General features: G+C 40.9%; 1 long non-coding RNA gene across 3 annotated transcripts; it reads right to left on the reverse strand.

Moving 5' to 3' along the window:
* Positions 1-724: 724 nt before the first annotated feature.
* On the reverse strand, positions 725-6049 carry LOC147917139 (uncharacterized). 3 transcript variants are annotated; one of them, XR_015552304.1, is made up of 3 exons: positions 2837-6049; positions 2610-2663; positions 725-2258 (listed from the first exon to the last, which is right to left on the reverse strand). It is a non-coding gene; the product is annotated as an uncharacterized LOC147917139 (long non-coding RNA). The 3 variants fall into 3 exon arrangements; XR_015552305.1 differs by having other exon boundaries at positions 725-1753; positions 2595-2663; XR_015552303.1 differs by having other exon boundaries at positions 2595-2663.
* Between the last annotated feature and the right edge of the window lie 3876 nt (positions 6050-9925).

A 9925-nucleotide genomic window follows, 5' to 3' on the forward strand; every position in this document is an offset into this window, starting at 1 on the left:
GGCCAGGAAGCAACAGGACGAGGGCCCCTTCCCAATGGTCGAGAGGTCCACGAGGGTAACCGAGCGGGATGAGCTGGACCCTCTAGTGCCGGTGGTGAACCTAGGAAAGCTGCTACCCCGGGGATGGCAGGACCGGAAATACATCATTCCAGGAGAGCAAACATTTACCAAGGCCCTGCTACGTGCTGAACACATCATGTGATGAGGCTCTTAATCCTCCCAATCACCATTTTGAGCAGGCACTTTAATTTACCTTTTTTTTTTTTTTTTTTTTACAGAGGAGGACGCTGAGGCTCAGAGAGGTAAGGCAACTTGCTCAAGTGCACACAGCCAACAAATGGCAGTGCTGAAACCGGTCTGTCTGACTCCAAAGTCAGGGTTCTTTCCTCCCATGACACAGAATGGGTTATTAGAGGAAATGTGGACATCCCACGTACATTTCTAACTTGCTGTTTCCGGAAAGCCCCATCAAAAGCAAAGTCCTGGGTTGGAATGGACCAGGTGACGCTCAGTGGTCAGTTCTCAAGTTCCTAAAAGCACACAATAGAGAGATGTCAGGGGGAGGAGCGGGGACCGGTGACTGGAGGCTCGCCTGTCACAGGTAGGCATGCGTGCACACCTCCCAGGTGCATGGAAGGAAGGTAGTGTCAGGGGAAGAGGAAGAATCTCCCTCTGCCCTTTCCCTTAAGGTTCTTATGGCTGGCCAAATAATTAACAAGACAGGTTAGCAGGAGAAAATAATACCAAGTTTAATAACATGTATACATGGGAGAAAGCAGGGACACTGCGTTTCTCAACACAATAGCAGAAATTCTCGTCTTAAATACCATGTTCAGCCAACGACAAAGGAGGATTTTGGGGGTGGGGCGAGTCAGTTACAGGAGATTACCACTAAAGCACAGTAAACAAGAGTAAGGTTATCATGCAGATTTAAGGCCTCTCCTTTTACATTGATAAGCCTCTAGAAATGAGACCATCCACCCCTTCCCAAAACAGAGGGAGATACCTTTACAAATGGAGATTTCCCTTATAAATGTAAATGTTTGTCTGGCAACTCCTTGCAGGGCCACACAGAGAATGTGGCCAGAGAGACAGAACTTCTGATAAGATGGGCTTGTTGGTGCCTTTCCTATTGTAACATTTATCTTACATTATCTTTACAGCCATCATGATAGATCTGTTCTAGGAAGGAGCAACCATGTCAAATTCTTTAGGCAGTTAGTGGGGGAGGTCAAATGTCCCTAGAGAAAACAACCAAGGTAAAGAGATAGATTTCAGGGTGGCCAAATCTTGATCTCCCACAGTCCCGCCTTTGAAACAAAAAGTTTCACAGTCCTTTTGAAACTTAAAGCATAGTCCAGAAGCTGAGTTGGTAGATTGTTTCATCTCACTGAACACATTTCTTAGTCTTGATAATAGATCAGTTCAATTAAGTTTATTTTAGAAGGTGGTGATGCAGGTGGGCTCTCAAGGTTATACCTATATTGTGGAAGCAAGCCATCAAGTATTTAATAGAAGCATTTCTATGTAAACAAAAGAAAAACAAGGTTAATGGTTGGAGCAAATTGTAAACCAGTTTCTGAGTTCAGAGGACAGCCAGTTAAGAAGATTTTTAGATGTTAGCATCAAAGTATCTTTTGCAGTTTAAATGTCCCTTATGATGTCATCAGGTAATCTCTCCGGTTTATATCAAGTCTGTCAGCTTTAGTTTGTAAGGCTTCAGGAAAAAGGGCAGGTTCAGTTTTTAGTGATTCTAAATGAAAATGATGGAAAAAATCAAAAACGTTAGTTTGGACATCTGTAGCCAGATATTTCAGGAGACTGGAAGAAATCAGGATCCAGTCCAGTCAACAGATATAAAACAAAAACCTCAAAAGACAACAAAACTAGGATCTAATATCCGCAAATGTATACTAGAGTTTTTACTGAAATATAATTTTTTTTTCTAAAATCACCCTCATTTTTATTAAGATAGCCAAATTAAAACTAACTAGTTTGCAAAATAAGTCTAGTTCTAATAGAGTTGGCCCAATTATTTACATAAGTACAGCAAGAATAGCAATTGATCACATAGGCTCTTTTAAATCTGCTTTGCTGGAACTTTTTATAAGGAATCTCACATTGAACTTCAAAGGCCTCTTGAGGCCAGGAAAGCCAAGCCAAGGATTTTGTCATCAGACTTCGCCTGTAATACCTACAGATTTGGGTGAATTCCTCTCTTCTGAGGTTCCCCCAAAATATTTCGAGGTTCCTTGTACCTGCCAGATAAGTGACATTCTTTACTTATCCTGGTAAGTGCTGCTTGAAACATAAATGTACCAGGCTAATATTTCCATGTGGCTTTATTCCATAAAGTCCAATCTGTATTTCTCAAAGGCTGTATGGTTATATCGCAAATATGATGTTCCAGTCACAGCCTTGGTAATATAACCAGTGTTTCTAATTGTGTTCTGTTATAAGGACAACAGATTTTTATTGAACTTATGCAAATAACTATATTGCCATGAAAACAACAATACTCACTTACTAAGAGTTTTTAAATTTGAGGGATCAGATAGAGAGAAATCTAAGATAAATATTTCAATTTTACTTACAAAAGTATCATTTACCAAATTGTTATAAGTCATTGCTAGCTCAGGAGAAAGAAAAAGTTTTCCTTAAATCTGAAAAAACAAAACATTAAAAATTTAGCAATACTTCAAATGAAAAATCATAAAAATTATAATCATCTTTATCAGTTCATTCAGTCTTGTATAATCTATTGTTGATCCCAATCTTTTTGTTAGCAGCTTTATGAAGTTATCAGCCTCTCCAACAGATTTCTGTAATTTCTTACCGAGTTCAATTTTATGATCAGAAAGTTTGTCAGAAACCTGTGTTCCAGTGTAAATGTCAGAGTCCTTTCCATGAATTTTTCTGAAGTTGAAACATATTTTGCAAAAGCATTAGAGCAAAGAAATAAGTCTGTAAACAACAAGACCTCAAAATGGCAATTGACAGAGAAATTTGGTTAATTTTGTGACATACAACACTTTAAAATAATAACCAGAATTATGATTGATAACCAGGACAGATCAGAATTTTAGTAATGTTATACAATTTTAAAACACCTATGTCAATAACATTTGCCCACATAATACCACCTAAGAAGGTTTATCATCACTTGTCTGACAATGCTTTCCATGTACTTTAACATACTGAATAACCCTAATAAGTTTAGTATCTTTCCCCTTATAGGAAGAGAGCAAATTTCTTTGAGAAGTTCCAGGGCCCTTTGAAAATTCTCAAAGAAAAAAGTAAAAAAAGACTTTATTTAAGATATGAATTTTGGGGAACTTGTCAAAAATATAAAAAGTTAAAGCAAACAGAACATTAACAGTCTAAAAAGCCTTAATAGAGAGACCTCAGTCTTTTGAACACAGGAAATTATTTTAACAGTTTTTTTTTTTCTGTCTTTTAGGTAGACTTACCCAAAGGTAAAGCAAAATCTTTTATAACCTCTTTATCAAGTTCAAGAAAATTATCCTTTTAAGAGAAATAAGACCAAATTATAATTTTGTATGAGCTTACTTCTAATATTAAAACTCACTTACTTAATTAAATTCATTTTAATCTTAGCCAACTTGACCATGCAAAAACTCCTTTTCTAGAATTCCTCTTCCACAAGTCTATAACTTTCTTTTTACTTTCAGAATTTGTCCCATGTCTTTCTTTTCCCTCCTAGTACTTGAAGACAAATTTATCTTTCTTAATCAATCAAACAAAATATTTCCATTCTTTGTTCTTTCTTTATACATCTTACTTTTCCTGTACACAGACATATTTTTCTTAATTTTTAGCAGCTTCAATCACATATACTAATTAGAAATTTTAACCCTTAGAAACCTTAATTTGTAAGCAAAAACTAAGTAAACAATTATAAACTTTCTTTTACATTAGTATCTTGTGGCTTGGAAAATTTATAAACACTTCATAACTTCTAGAAATATGTTACTTTATAGTACAATCTTTTAATAAAACACATGTTTACCAATAGACCCAAAACACCTTTTAGTTTTCCTGTAATGAAAAGCCAAAAGTAGACAAATGTACGTTTAGGAATCAATGTCTAATATCTTATGTTATTTGGAAATGATCTAGATACTCAATTGAATTTTTATCATAAAATTTAGCAAAACTCTAAAGTTTTAAGTCACCAAAAAGAGTTTGGAAGCTGTAACCACCATAACACATAATTATCATTTAAAGTTTATCCAACATTCATCTTTTTCACAACTATTTAGTTACTTGTTCCCAATAATTATTTAGATTGCCTACAAGACTTCATAAGACTTCAGATAAAATTAGCCATCATTTAAATTACTATTTTTGTTAACCAGTTCTGTAATAGAAATAACATCAGTTTTTTTTCTACAAAATTTCATGCAAATTTCATCACCTCTTATACCTTTAAACATAGTTATCATTAAGATTTTTATCAATAGGTCTTGATCTTCTAATTTTGGACAAGAGAAGCAATCCAGTCAGACATTTTAAAACATACTCAGGCAAAGTTGATGTAACCTCTTTACAAAAAATTAGCTCAAACATTCCAACCTTTATAATCTTATCAACACTTACACTTTTTGTTTTGTTTTGTTTTGTTTTTTAAAGATTTTATTTATTTTATTTTTTTCCCCCCAAAGCCCCAGTAGATAGTTGTATGTCATAGCTGCACATCCTTCTAGTTGCTGTATGTGGGACTCGGCCTCAGGATGGACGGAGAAGTGGTGCCTCGATGCGCACCCGGGATCCGAACCCAGGCCACCAGCATCGCAGCGCGCGCACTTAACCACCAAGCCACAGGGCCAGCCCAACACTTACATTTTTACATGTTTTCAATTCAATTGTAACCTGAGTCAAGGTCTTAAGGCTAGTCAAATTTTTCCCTTCCTTTTTTTGGCCTTTTCTTAGGTACCAATCAAACAATTATGTGAGAGCTCTCAAAACAATTTTTTTCCTCCAATTTAGAAGTTTTTCCAATTCAAAGGATCCGTCGTCTGGCCATTGACGAGTAGGATCTTCATTTGTATATTTATTCCAATAGTGACTCGAACCAATAAGCCTTTTTAAGGAAAGACCCGAGGTAACTTTCCACGCTTAAAATAAATCTTTACCATGGACGCAAGAGGCATCCCTGGTGAGGGCGCAGATGATGTAGCCCCCATGATCCACAGAATTCACTCCCAAAGATATTCAGAGAAAGTAAAGACCTTCGTTGCACAGGCGGTAAGGATGGTGTCTCCGGTCTCCCACAATAGTGTGGGACGCCTCCAGTCACAGACCCGCTAATCTGTGACACCGGGCGGGCGATACTGGAATGGGATTTTTCCAGCACTGACAAGCAACGAAGGTTAAGACGACAAAAGCCCTTATGGACTGGGCCCTGTATGACAAACTCCCCTGAGAGCTTGGCACAGCCGGACAAAGAGACAGTTCGGAACCCGAGTCTACTCGACTGGGCACCAAGGGGCACCCCGGTAAATGCACCTTCCATATGGTGGAGACCAAGGAGAATATTCTCACTGGTCACAAAGCCAAGTTTTCTCAGGACACAGAACAAGACAGAGACTACTCTGGGAGGAAAAGGGATCAAGATCAAAACCAAGAGTACTCTACCAAATTTAAACCAAGAGTCACTAAAAGCACAAGAAACTAGTTTCCCAAATATTTTCTCCTGCCAATCTAAATTTAGAAAGAGAAAAAATTCTCACCACTTCCTTCTGCCGGACTCCGCAAATAGAGATTCCGGGAGGCTCACATGGTAAGAAGTCTTACCTTTGGCCAGCTTTCGTCAGGCGTTCCCATATCTCATCATTTACAGTAGTCCAGGGAGAAGGCAGTTCTTCCAGCCAGAGAAGGCAACTTGCCGGCCAGTGTGGCTCCTGGCGACTACGCCAAAACTGTCGGGGGAAGAGGAAGAATCTCCCTCTGCCCTTTTCCTTAAGGTTCTTATGGCTGGCCAAATAATTAACAAGACAGGTTAGCAGGAGAAAATAATACCAAGTTTAATAACATGTATACATGGGAGAAAGCAGGGACACTGCGTTTCTCAACACAATAGCAGAAATTCTCGTCTTAAATACCGTGTTCAGCCAATGACAAAGGAGGATTTTGGGGGTGGGGGGAGTCAGTTACAGGAGATTACCACTAAAGCACAGTAAACAAGAGTAAGGTTATCATGCAGATTTAAGGCCTCACCTTTCACATTGATAAGCCTCTAGAAATGAGACCATCCCCCCTGCCTTCCCAAAACAGAGAGGGAGATACCTTTACAAATGGAGATTTCCCTTATAAATGTAAATGTTTTTCTGGCAACTCCTTGCAGGGCCATCCAGAGAATGTGGCCAGAGAGACAGAACTTCTGATAAGATGGGCTTGTTGGTGCCTTTCCTATTGTAACATTTATCCTACATTATCTTTACAGCCATCATGATAGATCTGTTCCAGGAAGGAGCCACCATGTCAAATTCTTTAGGCAGTTAGTGGGGGAGGTCAAATGTCCCTAGAGAAAACAACCAAGGTAAAGAGATAGATTTCAGGGTGGCCAAATCTTGATCTCCCACAGTAGAATGATGTGGGGAAGCTGGGAAGACCCAATGGTAGGAAGCCATTGCCCCAAGTCCCTAAAGGGCCACACCACTACTACCCCAGCCACTTTCCTCGGTAACCCCAAACTTTCCTATGATCCAGGAATTAAAGGGGGCCTCTAGGACCCAGCTACCCTGCCAGCTTCCAGCTGTAAATATTTTTGAGGTTGCTTTCGCTTAGATGCTTAGACTTTAGATTCTCACCTGCCCCGGTCCCTAAAAATGTTGAATCTGCAATAGGCAGGGTACACATAGCTATAGTCCTAGGTACTCTTCCCCATGCAGATAAGAAATAGTTACTATTTCTTCACCGCCTATCGTGTGAACTCACAACAGCCCTGGGCAATGGGTATTTTTCCCGTCTAGTAGTTGCTGTTGGGGCCCCAACCAGGTCTCCATAACCAGGTCTGCAGGCCAGTGTGCCCACACTCTCCAGCTGTGTAAGTGTTGGCTGCTAAGAGCTCTCTGCTGCCCCCTTCTCCAGAGAATTGGCCTCTGTTGACAGGAGCCTTGCCAGTTGGTTACACCCCTCCAAGAGCAGCCCACAATCAATGCTGGCATGGGGGTGCAAAAGGCTGCCCCCCATCCCGTCTGGCATTGGTAACAACTTTGTGGTGAGGTCAATCCCACAGACCCTAGTGGGTCAGGCTAAGGCTGGAACTTACCTGCGGCCACTTCCCTCCTCGCCTCCACCCGCTTCTCTAGCCTCTTTCCTTGGGGTTTTCCTAAGTGCATTTCTTCAATAAATAGCCCTGAGACACTCCCACTCCATTTTACAGAACAGGAAACTGAGGCTTAAATAGGATGCCCCCCCAGCTGGGTCTGTTCCCAAAGTTCAAGCCCTTTCTGCTCCTTCATCCTGCCTGGACAGAATGGACAGCAACAGGTCGGGAACGGAAACCCCAAGTCCCTGCAGGGGTGGGCTGCTTTTCCTCCCCCCGCTGCAGTGCTGGCCTCCTTGGGCAGAGCGGGCGGCTGACATTTGACAGGAGTTTTCTCTGAAGCCTCAGTCCTGCTCTGCTCAGGATCCGTGGTCCCCCCAGGGCAAGAGGAGGAGGTCCAGGAGCTGCTCTGCCCCCAGCTGAGCCTCTCCTAAGGGAGAAACTCTCCAAGGTGTTTCAGGAAGGTGGGGGCAGATGGCGGAGCCCAGATACTAGGAGCTAAGCTGACTCAGCCACTGAAGCTGCAGGGCAGTGACGGGAGACAGACAAGGTCCTAGAACACGAGGCAAAGGCTGAGCCAGACACCCCTTCTCAAACACGTCTCAGGCCCCCAGGGCCCCAGGACATCAGAAGCAAACTCTTTAGCCCCAAATTCCTGCCTTGTCTGTTTTAGCTCCAGACACCTTCCCTCTAGTCACCACTTCTGCTTCTCACCTTTTTAATTTCTTTTAATTGAAGTAAAGTTTGTATACACTGAGAGGCATGGGTTTTGAGTGTACCAATAAATGGATTTTGGTAAATGTATACACCTAGGTAATAGCACAGTTCTCTGCATATAGAACATTTCCGTCATCCCAGGAGGTTTCCACGTGTTCCCTTCCACTTAGCCCCCGTAGGCAATCGCTGTTCTGATCTCTATCACCATGAATTAGATGTGCCTGCTCTTGAACATCATATAAATGGATTCACACAGTATGTACTTTTGGGGTCTGGCTTCTTGCACTCAACATCATGTCTGAAATGTGTCCACGTTGGGCAGGTAGCAGCAGAGACTTCTTTTCCATTACTGAGCGGTATTCCACCTTAGGAGTATGCCGCAGTTTGTTCATCCATTCTTCTGTTGATGGACTTGGGTTGTTTCCACTTTTTGTCTATTATGAATAAGGCTGCTATGAACATGCTTGAATAAGTTTTTCTGTGGACATATGTTTTCATTTCTTGTGGATTAATTCCACTAGGAGTGAAATTGGTGGGTTACAGGGTAGGTGTTGTTTAGCTTTATCAGAAACTAACAAACTGTTCTCCAAAGCGAGTTCACCAATTTATACTTCCGCTGGCAGTGTCTGACATGTTGAGTTGCTTTATAACCTTTGGCTTTTCACTGCTTTTAATTTTAGAAATGGCATTTCCCTGATGATTTATGAAGTTGAGCAATTTTTCAGGCGCTCATTGGTGTATATTATCCTATGAAATATCTGTTCCAGTCTTTTGCCCATTTTAAAAATGCTTTTATTATTTATTTTCATATTTTGTTAACTATTTTTCCATTTACAAATAGGAGAGAAGTACTCTATAAATCATCCTATAAATGCAGTGATTGCCTTATGATGGGCATGTCTTAGAGAGGAATAATTAGAAGTTAATTCATTGATGCTGCTGAGATACACATAATGCAGTTCCGAGTTGGATCCTCCTTGTTCTGTAGCTAAGGTCTCTTCCTAGGGGATGTCCAGTGATTGAAAGATGGAACCTCTCAGGAGAATCTCTGGCAGTGGGGATGGAGGTCATGACGCATCCTTGGTTGGCACTATTACATCTTAAATCTCCTTGGAGAACACCAGATTTCACATCGTCCGTGCACTTCTTTCTAGCCCATTGATTGGATATTAATAATAGGTAATCAAATGTGCGAAAATTGAATCAATCATAGTCTATTGAGATAATTAAGCGATTGGCTTCCTATCCAGCATCCATTTCCCCTTCCTTTCTAATTCGTACTATGTTCAGTATGCACTCCTTCCCCACCCAGCCAATTGCTGCAGGGAAAGTTGACAGCACCCCAAGATCCAGGCTGGGCCTCGGTGATCTGGAAGTAATCCTATTCCTGTTTGCAGTGAGTGCCTTAGGATGGGCACGTGAGCCAGCTCTGGCCACAAGATGTGAGGGCATGTCTGCTGGAGGCTTTTGGGGAAAGTCTCCTCTTTCCTAAGAGAAACCCTTAAGAAGATGAGCTCTCTTTTCTGCCTGAGACATTGTTTTGTCTAGATGTAATGCTTGGAGTCACGTGAGATGTCTTATTACCAGCCTGAAAAACATCTGACACGGAAGACTACAGAGCAGAGAGAGTTTAAAAATCTGGGTCCTTGACACCAACATGCAGCTATTGAATCAACTGATCCTGAAGGCCTCTTCTGCCTCTGCACTGCAAGTTTCGTGAGCCAATAAACTCTTATTGATTAACTAGTGGAAGTTGTATTTCTGTTATCTGCAGCTCAGAGCCTCCTAATACAAATGCTGTGCATGCATGCTATTCTTTTAACTATTTTATTAAACTAAAAAACATTTAAAGTGTACAATTCAATGTTTTTAGTATATTCACAAGGTTGTGCAACCACCTCCACTATTTAATTCCAG

The sequence above is a fragment of the Ceratotherium simum genome, chromosome 5, assembly GCF_057802395.1.
Source record: "Ceratotherium simum simum isolate JZ-2026a chromosome 5, ASM5780239v1, whole genome shotgun sequence".
Lineage (NCBI taxonomy): Eukaryota > Metazoa > Chordata > Mammalia > Perissodactyla > Rhinocerotidae > Ceratotherium > Ceratotherium simum.